This window comes from Bos mutus, chromosome 5 (genome assembly GCF_027580195.1).
Source record: "Bos mutus isolate GX-2022 chromosome 5, NWIPB_WYAK_1.1, whole genome shotgun sequence".
Classification (NCBI taxonomy): domain Eukaryota; kingdom Metazoa; phylum Chordata; class Mammalia; order Artiodactyla; family Bovidae; genus Bos; species Bos mutus.
In genome coordinates, this window is record NC_091621.1 from 11,354,872 (window position 1) to 11,368,148 (window position 13,277).

At 42.6% G+C, this 13,277-nt stretch overlaps 1 protein-coding gene across 16 annotated transcripts in view; it reads left to right on the plus strand.

Annotated features, from left to right (window-relative positions):
• The window catches only part of ANKS1B (ankyrin repeat and sterile alpha motif domain containing 1B), a 1,156,394-nt gene that overhangs the window by 1,068,641 nt on the left and 74,476 nt on the right, over positions 1 to 13,277 (plus strand). The window lies entirely within an intron of this gene.

Genomic DNA, 13,277 nt, shown 5'->3' on the forward strand with positions numbered 1-13,277 from the left:
TAACAAAAGCATTAGGTAAGTGGTTAGAGAGTGGTAACAGTCTATAAAGACCACCCCTTTGTTCCAGTATTATACAGGCTTAGAATACATATTGAGAACGAAATTGGAACTTTCCTCCTTATTATGTTAATTGTATAAATATGAAGGCTGCCACGGAGTATCTCTGATGGAAAAGGGATCTGTGAGATGATCACAAAGTGAGTGAAAGCAGAGGAGAGTTGGAAGAATTCTCTGCAAATTAAGGGTACAAAAGTATGAAGCAAAGGATATCTTACAGTAATAACACGTTATTATTATAACATGGTAAGAGAAAACATTAAGCAAGAAAGAAAGGATTGTTTTTTCCTTAAATGAATCTTACAACTTGAAACAACTAAGTACACAAAATTGTTAACTAGAGAAGCATAGATATCCCAAAAATCCATGAAGTAAACACTGAGCCAGCCTCTGGGCACGAAGATAGTAATTTATTCTTCTCTACTTTCCCTGGGAGAAAAAGCCTGGTCTTCCTAGGTTCTACCCACTGCTCTTGTGTGATGGAATTTATAGAATTAGCCTTCAGAAAATGGTGCAACTGTTTTGAAAAGAACAGCATTTTACAAAGTGATTTCCCACCCCCCATGAAACAAGTTTTATTATTGAGTTACATTAGATTTTTTCAAATGTCCATAAGTTAGTGGCTAATTTTTAATTTAGATTTTTATCACTTCACTACTACTCAGAAAAACTCAGCATGTCCATGACTAACCCTAACTGTGGTGTTGGAGAAGACTCTTGAGAGTCCCTTGGACTGCAAGGAGATCCAACCAGTCCATTCTGAAGGAGATCAGCCCTGGGATTTCTTTGGAAGGAATGATGCTAAAGCTGAAACTCCAGTATTTTGGCCACCTCATGCGAAGAGTTGACTCATTGGAAAAGACTCTGATGCTGGGAGGGATTGGGGGCAGGAGGAGAAGGGGACGACAGAGGATGAGATGGCTGGATGGCATCACTGACTCGATAGACGTGAGTCTGAGTGAACTCCGGGAGTTGGTGATGGACAGGGAGGCCTGGTGTGCTGCGATTCATGGGGTCGCAAAGAGTCGGACACGACTGAGCGACTGAACTGAACTGAAAGAACAACTCCTAATACTTCAGCACAGACAGATAATGTATAACTCAAAAAAGAAGGTTAAGAATAAACTCTGTAAGCTCTTTCATCAGGAGCTCCCAGTATGACAGCTTGTTGGGAAGACAAGCTAACACCCAGCTTCAGTGATAACTTGGGATGTTGATGATCTGTGCCCCATTTCAAGCCAGAAACTCTGGACCATCAGCCATCTATTCCCAAAGGCATCATGCCAACCAAAAGTGGAAAATAGTGCTTTCATACCTGGAACTTAAACCTGATGTGTTGCATACCTAGTTTATTATTGTGGATGGTTAATTGCCTCTTCTCAACATATATGCTGCTCTCCCCATGACAGTTTTGGTGCTGGAAATTCCAATATGTTTAGCATCTTACAGGCAACATTGAAATGTTACTGTCTATCCTGTACCACAGTCAAAAAAATAATGAGAAGAACTTGGAGAATCACTCAGATGGATTCCCCTTCAGGCTTTGATACTCCTCTTACAATTCTTGATTGTTTCATTCTCTGTCCATTTCATCAGTGAAGCAAATTAGACAACCAGGAGTTTGTTCTGATTGATGCCATCAGACCTAAACACCTCCAGTCCCTTTGTGATGCCACCACCTCTCCTTCTGTGCTGGTACTTAACCAAGAAGAATGTTTCCAATGAAAACCAAGCCACAGATTTTTAAAAAGACATAAATAGAAAAGGTCCTGTTTTCAACTGAATAAGTAAGAAATCTGACAATATATGAAAAACCCTATTTTAGTGGAATTGATCTTGTGACATTTAGTGGAGCCTTAGGCTGGCTAAGCCTTAGGCTTAGCTTGTTCACAAAGAGGCACACCAGGCTATTTTTCTCCACTTGTTAAATTTTCGGAATGTTTCTCATTAGATTCAGTCCAGTTCTTGGGTCCGCAGGTCAACGTTGGCTGTTATAATCTGACCTTGATACATTTTCAAGTGGTATGAGAATTCTCTTATTCTTCTCCTCCTCCTTCCTTTTCTTTTTCCAGTATCAAGGAAAATAAAGAGGTTTTTAATGTCCAGGGGAAATAGGGCTTATTGAGCAATCCTGTCTCAGTAACTTCCGTTCATGTATGAGTAAAGTAATAAATCAGCAGAGACTCTACTGAGTGCATGCAAGTAACAGAAATCCAACTCAAGCATAAAAGGGCACATATTTGGGTCATTTTTACTACAAAGTCCCGGTAGCCTGGGTTCAGGTGCTCATTTGATGTCTTGGTCCTGGACTCCTCATGTCTCAGCTTTGTTGTCCTCTGGGTTGGCTCTTTTCTCAAACAGGCTTTTTCTGCATGAGGGGAGTTTCAAGTCCAATTCCTGTTACACTCGAAAACCTGTAAGAAAGAGGGCTTATCTAACCAAGAGTTCCCCCAGAAAGACCCAGGATTGAGTCCCATTGGTTCAGATCAACCTGGATCTGGTTTGGATCATTTATCTGCCCTGAGCTAACCACACAGGAGTGTGTGTGTGTGTGTGTGTGTGTGGTGGTATGTGTGAGATATGATTAGCCAATCCTAGGTCACATGCCTAGAGATGGCTTTAGCTCCGCCTGGACCACAGGAACTGAGGGGTGAGAAGGGAGGCTCCTCCCGTTGACAGGCTGTTATGACCAGAAGTGACAGTGGTTTCTGGGCCAATAGAGATAGCAGTGGTGAGCACTCCAGTAAGCCCACTCTGACTTCCAAATTCTGAAAATGTTTGATGGAAAATTATTATATTACTAATACATGCCTGACCTGCTACAGTCCATGGGGTTGCAGAGTCAGATACAACTGAGCGACTGAGCAGCAACAGTACGTGAGTATTACTTTCATTTTTGTGTACTTAATTTGAGGAGCTTTTTTAGAAATAACATATTTGAAGTAAAGAGATCAGGGCTAAAAACCCTATGTCTAATATCTAATACCTCTGTAACTGAACAAGCCTCTCAGCTACTCAGGGCCTTGGTTTTCTCTTCTTAAAGTAAGATCATTGCCCCCTCCCATCACTGTTGTGAGACACAAGTAAAGTAATAGTTGTCAAGTATTTAACAAACTATACAGCTCTACGTTTGGGTGGTTTGGGAAATTATTATTATTTTGAGATAGCTTTACCTTCCTTCTTTTCTGTGCTTTTTCAACTGCGACTGGGAATAAATGCATTCTAAAATAAAGCTCACAATATTTAGCTGTGTTTTACAAAAGTATTTCTATTTTCCAGCTGGTAAACCCCAAACCATTACCTCTCCACTGATATGGAAACAATAGTTCTTAGGACTACAAGCACTGTACAAGAACTTCCTATCTGTATTATAACCTAGTTAGTATTGAAGCTCTTTGGAGAGGATTTGTGGATGATTCCATACTTAAATACTTTATGAGTTAACATGTATTAAAATATGCCCTTATATGTTAAAACATTTTATTTTATTTCTCTTATAGCAGAGTCTATGTGGGCTATGTAGAGGTGATACCCGACTCTTCCTTATTTTTTAATTCCCTATAATAAGCATCCCATACTTATCAGATTACACAAGGTTTTTAGGCACTGCAAAAGCCACCAATTTTTAAGATTTATTTTTAATTAGAGGATAATTGCTTTTACAGTGTTGTGTTGGTTTCTGCCATACAACAACGTGAATCAGCTATAAGTATATATAACCTGAATCCTCAGAGCCAGGATGAGGACGGTGAACTGCCTACCAGCTCTAAGAGCCAGCACTGATTAGTACAGCTTTATAATGAGGAAGCCAAGGCACAGAGGGTTTATGTTGTTGGCCCAAGACCACAAAGATCGTAAGAAGCAGAGTCAGTACTCGAACCCAAGCTGTCTAGCTTCAGAGCCTGTGCTTTAACCACTGTGATGATGATCCCCTGGGTTGTATCTACACAGCAGAAATGCTGCTGCTGCTAAATTGCTTCAGTTGTGTCCGACTCTGTGTGACCCCATAGACGGCAGCCTACCAGGCTCCTCTGTCCCTGGGATTCTCCAGGCAAGAATACTGGAGTGGGTTGCTATTTCCTTCTCCAATGCATGAGTGCATGATAAGTCACTTCAGTCGTGTCTGATTCTGTGCGACCCCATGGACAGCAGCCCACCAGGCTCCTCTGTCCACAGGATTCTCCAGGCAAGAATACTGGAGTGGGTTGCCATTTCCTTCTCCACACAGCAGACATGACACATTCTAAAAAAACTCTAGAACCCCAAGAGGCTCCAGTACAATGTTTTGAGACCTTTGACATATTCTGCGAGTAATATTTAATACTTTATGTAAAAGCACGTGTAGTAGAGGCTTGAATCTCTAGGGTGGTGTGGACATTGTATTTGAAGAGAATCCTTTGCTCTTGATAGCCAACTTTTCATTCTTTACAAATCAAGGGGAGTAAAGAGTAGCTTCATGAAGTCAATTGCAAAATTATATGATCTCCACCTTTCTGTATGGATCTCTACTCTGAGGCTTGAATGCAGCCTCACAAGAATTTACAGTAACTTGCATTCTCTATATACATTTATGGCTAGAAGTTTCTTCTGTGCTCCTGTTAAAGAAAACCGGAGAACTTTAGGGTGAGAAGGGGCCAGAAAATGTATCCAGTCCAGTGTCTTGATGCAGCACCCCTCCAACACATCCTTAGTAAACAGCCGCAAGTTTATATCTCTACTTGTTTCTGTAAGGCGGCCTCTTTGTGAGGCAGCCAGCCCCATCATCACTGAATAAGTTCTAATTAATAGGACTTTTGCCTTATAGCATGTTGGAATTAGCCCCCTTAAAATTCCCACGTAGTCAGTTAATGCTATCTTCTGAAAACAAAGAGTAAATCTGCTCCCTCTTGCTGAGAATAGTGAAGACTAAAGACTCTGTGATGTCTTTCCTTTGCTATATTAACCACTTTCAGCTCTTGCCAATATCTCTCTGATAAGTGGGACGTGAGCTACACAGCATTCTGATTCCCAGCTCTGGCCATGTTGGCTTTGTTGGTGTTCATGCTTAACACTGAGATACTATTAATTCTTGTGGAACTTTTCTATGAAAATGTTTTAGTGTTTTTCAGTGGCCATGAGCCATGCCTCCCTTCTCAGGCCTCAACAGTGCTGTATGTGTATGTGTGTATGTGTGTTTAACCTTACTGCAGGATCTTACATTTACATTATTCTTTTGCAGGTCTAACAGTTTTATCAAGTAATGAATCCTATTCTATCAGTGCCTTTTTAGAACTTGGTCAATGCTCAACATGTCACTGATCCTTCCCAACTATGTAATGCGCTGATTTTAAAAGCACACCTCAAAAAAATGTACCTATCAAGTAACTCCTCTAGTGTGTTGACTTCAGTGTTGAACAAGGCAGACCTGAGGAAATACCTGTGTAGCCCTCCATCAGAGACCTCTTAGGTTGGCATCATTCAAGACGATCATTCAAACAGACCTTGTTTTCCCATATATTCCACAAGGATAAAACGAGGAAATAGTGGGGTCTTAATAAGTATCATTGAATGAATGGCTTTGTCCAATACCCCCTTTTTTTAACTCCTTGGCTGCAGCATGCAGCAAATGCAATCTTACTTCCCCAACCAGGGATCAAACCCGCTCCCCCTGCAGTGGAAGCTCAGAGTCTTAAGTGCTGGCCTGCCAGGGAAGTACCTCCAACACCTCTTTTTTACTAGAGGCAGAAAGTGGTGTTGAGATACAGTTTGTAAATGGGTTCAAATTCTTAAAAATGACATCCTCGATTTACAAGAAAGGAGCATGATTTATATTTTAAAGTGATGCTACTGGCAAAGAACAATTATTACTTTGCAAAATCGAATTTATTTGCAGCAGTTCATGTTATGATAAAAAGCTGACTGCTGCTGTTCTGAATGAGTGATTAATATTTCTGCTGATGGCCCTGAAAAATGTTTGTGTCAGGTGTAGCCAGACTTGGAGGTAGAACAAGTGAAATAGTCCATATTGCAAGAAACAGCATGATCCCAATTGACTTAAATTTCGTGCAACATCCAGGGAACCTGGGGCGCTGTACAGTAAGATCTGAATTGTATAAACAGTGTTCCACTTTTGTTCCTCTGCTCTGTCTTTTTTTCTTGTGAAGAGATTTCATAAATTTCATAAATAATTCTATAATGTCATTTAGGGCTACAACTGTCATATTAGGGAATGCAGGTTATGTATTATCTCTGCAAATGAATAACAGGTCGCATAGCTTTAGTTCTCTTCTGTTTTGGCAGCCGAGAGCTTACTTTATGTGCTGTCAGCACCAGAATCAGAATTTAAAGGGAAAGAGGGAAGAAAGCGGGGAAGGGGGAGCAGAAGAGAGGGAATAGAAGGAGAGAGAGGGGAAGTGGGAGAGGAAGCTGTAACTTTGCAGGCAGCAAGTACTATCAGACTTCATATCATGTCAGTGTACTAATGATGAGACCAAATGTGGTGTTTACTTCCACTTTTGCTAGATTGATTCATTCTGATGCCAGCAATAATGGGTCACACATGGAAAAATTGCTGTTGGCCTGGTTTTTCACTTCCAGCAGGTGATTACTGATCTGTCCCAGAATGTCCCTGATACAGGGACAAGGTCATGTTCATGAAGGTGTGAGAAGACTGCTCTTTAAGAAAGGGAAGAAATGACAGGGAGCGGGATTTTTTTTTAGTCCAGTATTCCCTGCAAATAAAATAGTTGACTTGAAACCTTTTACAAAAAGAGTCAGTGGTAAGAAAGCCTGAACTTGAGATGTTCCCAGCATAGTTGAAAAGAAAGAATCCCATATAGTTGTTACAGGGGCGTGTACACATCACAAAACTCAGCTGAGAGGAGAGGAAGAGAGTGGCTCCATCTACGATGGTGGGACAGAATAAGTAAGACGCTGGCCTGTGGCTTCTGGGTAACTCAGGAGAGACAAAAGGTTCTGGTTTCTGACTTCCAGGCAGGCTTCTGCGAGTGCCCACGGAAGAGGAGACCGCAGGGGCCGTCACTGCTGAAGAAAAGATGCACGCGAGGTGTTTGGTGCCTGGTTCCTTGGCTGAACTGAATTTGTCTGACTCCACCCTTTGACAGGTCTCACCTCGTTTTGGGCTCTACTCAAGAAGCTGCTGAGTTTTCTGGCTGCTGACCAAGGCTCCCTTTGTTAGGGTGCTTTTTTTTCTTTTGCCTTTGAAGCTGTTTTGTTCTCTCTTCAAGTTTGTTTTTGTTTTATTTTAGAAGCGCTGTCATCTGAGAGAAGAGACGGACTTCATTACTCTTTTAACTTTCACTCTGAACCTTTCATATTTCTTGTTGGACTCTTTCTGGTCCATTCCTGAACACCCTGAAGTGTGAAAGAATTATGACAGACATAAGAGAAACAGAGGGAAAGCTTTTTTTTTTCAGGGCTAGAACAAGGCAGAAAATTTCATCTCTGATAGAATCTGACCAGAGGGCTCTATTCATACAAGTTTCTTTATTAAACTAGCTATACAGCATCAGCAGACGCATGGAAGGTTTTCAGTGCCTAATTGGTGTTACTGAGCGGGTGGAGCTGTCACAGACTTGCTCCTTCCAAGACCTACCATCAGCTTCTGAATCCCAGTTGACTACAGGTCCTGACAAAAGAAAATGGATCATGTCCATAGCAATGCCTATTCTGTAAGCATTGATTGAAAGCAGGGCTGACCCCTACTCACATTGTGGCCCATGCCTTATACCCCATAGATGAAAAGTAATTGTCTCTGAATGAATGTCAGGGTGCCAGGAAGACAGGTTCTTATGCTCTAAACCTTTTCCCTCATTTTCAGTTCGCATTTGAAAGAATAATCCCTTTGTAGCATGGAAAGCATAGACAATTTGGGTATAATATGCTGGGTGCTGGGGAAGGCTTCTCTGGGAAGGCAACCCTGGAGTAGAAGGTGAGTGAGGGATTTGGTCATGCAGCATCTGGAGAAGGGGAAACAAGTGCAGAGGCTTTGGAACAAGAGTGCGCTTTGCTGTCCACAACTTGTGAACAGGAGGGAGAGAGGTGAGGCAGGGCAGGGGTAACAGAGGATGGAGTTCCTTGTAGGCCCATTATTAGGACTGAATTTTCTTCTGAGTTAAATGCAGCAGAGCAGCATGATCCAGCCTTCATTTTAAATGGATCGTTTTGGCTGTTGTATTGAGCATCAGCACAACGGGGCCAAGGATGAGAGCAGTGAGACCAGTGTAGAAGCTAATGGAAGAATCCAAGTGAAAAAAGGTAGTGTCTTGGACCAAGTAGAGATAGGACGGTGAGATTTTAGAAGTAAATTCAGTAGGATTTGTTGCTGGATTGAATGTGAAAGGTGAGCAAGAGGATGACCCTAACTGGAAGAAAAGGGTTGCCATTTAGTGAAGTACGAAAGCTTATAGGAGGGGAGAGGTCATGTGAAGCTTGGTTTGGGGCATTTAATTTAAGGTTAAGATGCTTATGAATCATCAAGATTAAGAGAGGTGTCAAGAAGGCTGGGTGTCTGCCTCTGGAGTTCAGAGGAGAGGTCTGGGCTGGAGACATAAATTTGGGCATTGGGATAGAATGAGGCCACCTAGTAAAGCCAGAAGTAAAGCATTAAGGACTTATACTCCAGGAGTCAGAGGACAATCAGATCACAGTAACCAGCAGAGGAGCTAGGAAATGGGAGGAGTGATCAAGTGTCAGATGGTCAAGGAAGATAAACAGTTGGATTTGACAAAATGAAGAACGGTGGTTTCGGTAGAGTGGGCTCACGTGAGGAGAGGAAGGGGGAAGCAGAGATCATATAGATAGCTCTCAGGGCCTTTGCTTCTCAAAGAACAGAAATTGAGCAGGAGCTCAGGTAAAATATTGGGTCAAGGGAAGGGGCTTATTTGCTTTTAATGGGAGATGTTTCAGTACTTACCATGAATGTTCAAAAAACAGACAATGAAGGAGAGAGAACTTACTGTAAATTACCAGGTTACTACCAATTGAGCAAAAAAGAAGTCGACCTTTGGGAAAAAGACTTTGGAGACAGATGATATTCTTTTTACTTTGTTATTAGATTTGAATGCAAATGCGTTGTATTTTCTGAACTGTACTCATGGTAACCTGAGGCATGTGACGGTGACAAGAACAGGATGTGTGTTGTATTTGAGAAAACGTTTGCAGAGTCAGGAGAGAGGTCTGAACTTGAGATAAAATTATGCACCTCCAAAAGTGTGCTGACTTCATCACCAAAGAAATAAATATTAAATTATTGATGTCTCAGTTCTAAGATTTCTATCCCTTTAATTAACCCCCATTTATTTGGATTTCATGGTAATTCAAATTCAGATCAACTAAATTAGCTTTTGCGATGTATGAGAAAAAGGAACTGAGAGAAAATTAATAAGCATATGAAATTGCAAAGGCTGTTTACCATCCTTTTACAGAACTGTTTCCAGGCTCCTACAAGCAGCCCGTTAGCAGATAGGTCTGCTAATTACAGATGTTCCTCTCTTTTCAACAAAGTCAGCAGCTCTTTTTCAGCCTTTATCAGGAAAAGAGGAGACCGTCTCTAACAAGAAGTCTGCAAGGTTAATCTCTGATGCATTTTGCCAGAAGTGTGTTAGCAGTGATGTAGTTTACTGAGGGCCCAAGTGGCAGCAACAAAGTAGATCGACTAAAAATTATAACGAGGAGAGTAATTAATGTTTCCATGGTGCTTGATCATTTGCCAAGAAATACTGAACACATTCTGTGATTCCATTCACTCAGTCAATACGTTTGACAGCTTCTGTATTTCAGGTCCTAGAAACCTAGCTGTGGAAAAGTTCCCTTTTGCGTGAAGCTTAGCATGAGCTGCACAACAACCTGGTGAAATAAGTAGGCCGAGTGCTATTATTAATCTTCTCAGATGAGGATATTCTAGTGTTTAATTAAAGCTTAGATTTAACTCACTTCTGCTCTAGGAATTTGGGCCCCAGCTGAAATTTTATCACTAGTATTTTCTTTCTCAAAGCTTTTGAACACTCAGTACTTCAATACATGTTGTACTCTGAAATGTTATCTTCATAAATATAGTGAAGGAGAAGAGGGAGTCAGAGGATGAGATGGCTGGATGGCATCACCAATGCAATGGATATGAACTTGGGCAAAGTTTGGGAGATGGTGAGGGACAGAGAGGCCTGGCATGCTGCAGTCCGTGGGGTTGCAAAGTCGGACACGACTGGGCGACTGAACAACAACAAATATAATGAAATTCTGCAGGGGAAGCTCTTTTGCATTTAAAAAATTCATTCCAACACTCAGTCTGATAACCATGTGTCTGGAAGAGCCATTCCATGTTATGAAGACACCAGTTACAGCTGATCCGTCTTAAGTTACTACTCTAGGAGCCTGATCAAGTCTTTACTGTCATCAAAATTGGCTTCCCTGGTGGCTCAGTGGTAAAGAATCCTGCCAGGACAGGAGACGTGGGTTTGATCCCTGAGTCGGGAAGATCCCCTGGAGAAGGAAATGGCTACCCACTCCAGTATTCTTGCCTGGAAAATCCCATGGACAGAGGAGTCTGGCAGGCTACAATCCATAGGGTTGCTAAAGAGTTGGACACAATGACTAAACAGCAGCAACAATCATCAAAGTTAGTGTGATAGCTGACATGTATCAGCTTTTTAAAAAAACAACCTCCATAACATACTATTAACTGCCTTTATTTTAAACTGGTTTTAAAATCTGACTTTCTATCACTTGCATTGAGGCACATAATTATTAGAAATGAGAACATCTTTACTTTAAGTTTGAACATAGGTTTTACATGAAAAACAGTTATTGTAACTCCTTTAAAAGGTATATATGCCACGTGGGAACTCTCTTCAGTGTATATGACTGGAGGTAGGTTTTATTTCTTCATTGAGGAAATCTTACACAGATTTTTAAAAAATAAAATACTTATGGCACAAGACCCTCTCTTCCCTCCTTAACTCTCTGGTAACTTCTGTAACTGTTGGGAGATATATTCATGTAACAGGATGCTAAGGGGGAGCTTTCCTGTAGGCTCTAAGTATTGCAAGTATTTCTAAAGGGAAAGCTGCTGGTAACGGAGCCTGACTCCCTCCTCGGAGTTGACCAACAGGTGGTGAGTCCTGTCCGGCAGAGCAGCTGCCTGTCCATAGAGGTAGAAGATTGCTGCTGGGAGGGCGGGGGGCGCGGGTCAGAAGATTGTCTGAGCCACAGTGGAAGGAGCTGAGGCTTTCCCTCCCTTCCCAGGGGAGGGGAGAGAGCACATGCCCAGGCAACACAAGCCTGGGGAGAAGGGTTCCACGGGGAACGTTCACCCAGAGTGGGGGAACCTGGCGTTTCTCTCCGTCAGTGGACTTCCGGGAGCAGACACGTGTAGACCAGCCTGAACTGAGGAAGAGAGAACTGGAGGAAAGTGTCCTGGCAGAGAGCGGAGTGGTTGTGGAGCCACGTGCTCTGCATGGCACGGATGCACTTGTGTGTGGTGTGGGTGGGCATTCAGGAAGAGGCTGGGCTTGTATGTGCTCCCCTGCCTCCCACCCAAGGGGCGTGCGTGTGTGCTAGGAAGGTTGAGTAGGGGTCGGAGAAAGTCACCCTAGAGCCAGATTTCTCGTATCAGGAACAGTGCTATCCAGACCCCACGCCCTTCCCAGCAGAGCCCTCCAGAGAACCTTCACAGATACAGTAGAATCCAGGGCAGGGCAGCTCCTACAGGAGGGGTCAGAGACCAAGTTAGTGTTACCCTGATAAGCAGACAACCAGCAGAGAGAATTCAGCCACTGCCAGATAAGAAAGGGGCCCTTGTCCTTCTGTGTCCTTCTCCCCAGCTAAGTGCATGAAGGAGGCAGAGCTTGGGGTAGGAGGGCTCCAAAGTGGGCTCTACTGCCCCATCAGGTATGTGATGAGGAAGGGCAACGTTTGACTCATATATGATAGTGGAGTATGGCCCATCTGGGGGTAATGATTGGAAAATAGAACATTAAGGTATCTGAACCCCCTGTGGAGTTGAGACTGTTTCATAAACTGACTCCATTTATGTGTCTTTCTTTCAGGATTAGTAAACAGACTTCATATAACTGAATAGCCCCCTCCACCTTCTGGTGAAGTCATTACTGGGCTGGCACTCCTTCCTAGCCTGCTGACATGTTGTAACACTTTCCTATGTGACCTCAGCAAGCTACTGAACCTCTCTGGATGTCATTGTCTTCATCTGTCAGATGACAGGTGATCCCTGGATTACTTCTGTCACTAAAATTCTGTGAATGTTGGAGAAGATGTAATGTATGTAAAAGAATTAGCTCAAAACTGTGGGTGACAGTGCTTTAAGGGTTTCCTCGAAGCATGTTTGGTGCCAGTTAAGATGGTAATCCTACTGAAGCATGGAGTTAATATATTTAAATCAGATGACAGCTATTGGAGATGAGGCTGGGAGTTTAATGACCCCAATGCTTAACTTGCTAGAGATTTAATTTTTGAAAAGTAGGAAGGGGTAGATGCCCCCGCCCCCAACGCTGTGGAGAAAATGGCATGCTGTTTAGGGCAGATGCTGAGAAGAGCAGAGCTGCGTTTAAGTGAGAGGTGGTTGGAAGTGCCTTTTGGTCAGACCCCAGGTATCTTACTTTCTTAACAGAATGCCAGTTACCCGACAGTCTGTCCCCAGCAAGCCATCCAGATGACAGAAGGAATGGAGAGCAAGATGTAGGTGGGTATGGAGCTGCGTTTGGAACTGGAGAGAGAGATGTTAAATTTATGGTGAACGTTTCTGGTAGGGTGGAGGTGGGAGAAACATTTAGCCAGAGGAAAGCTTTCGTTTCCACACTTGCACACTTGCTGGTGATAGGGTTCCTTGCTGGGTTTCTAAACCATACGGTGCTTGTGTTCTTATCTCCTTTCTGCACTGATCTTTGTATGCTCTGCTTGTGAATTCTGGGGATGTTCACCATGCTTGGCTGAATAAGCTTAGGCGTTCTGCCATTTTCTGTGATTCGATTTCACAGCGTCTTTTAGATGATGGAATTCAGGAAAAGAACTCTGTAAAGGTCAGGCCAGGAGCCTCGTTGGTTTATCTGGTGGTTTCTGCTGTAACTCCTGGGAGGGTGCTGGTTCATTGGGCATTTGGTTCTAAGCAAACATTATTGCCTTTTAATAACTGTTGGTTATTGGATTGTTAGTGGTGTGGTGGAGAGTCCAAAACATGGAGCTGACTCATTAGACTCATAAAAAAGCAA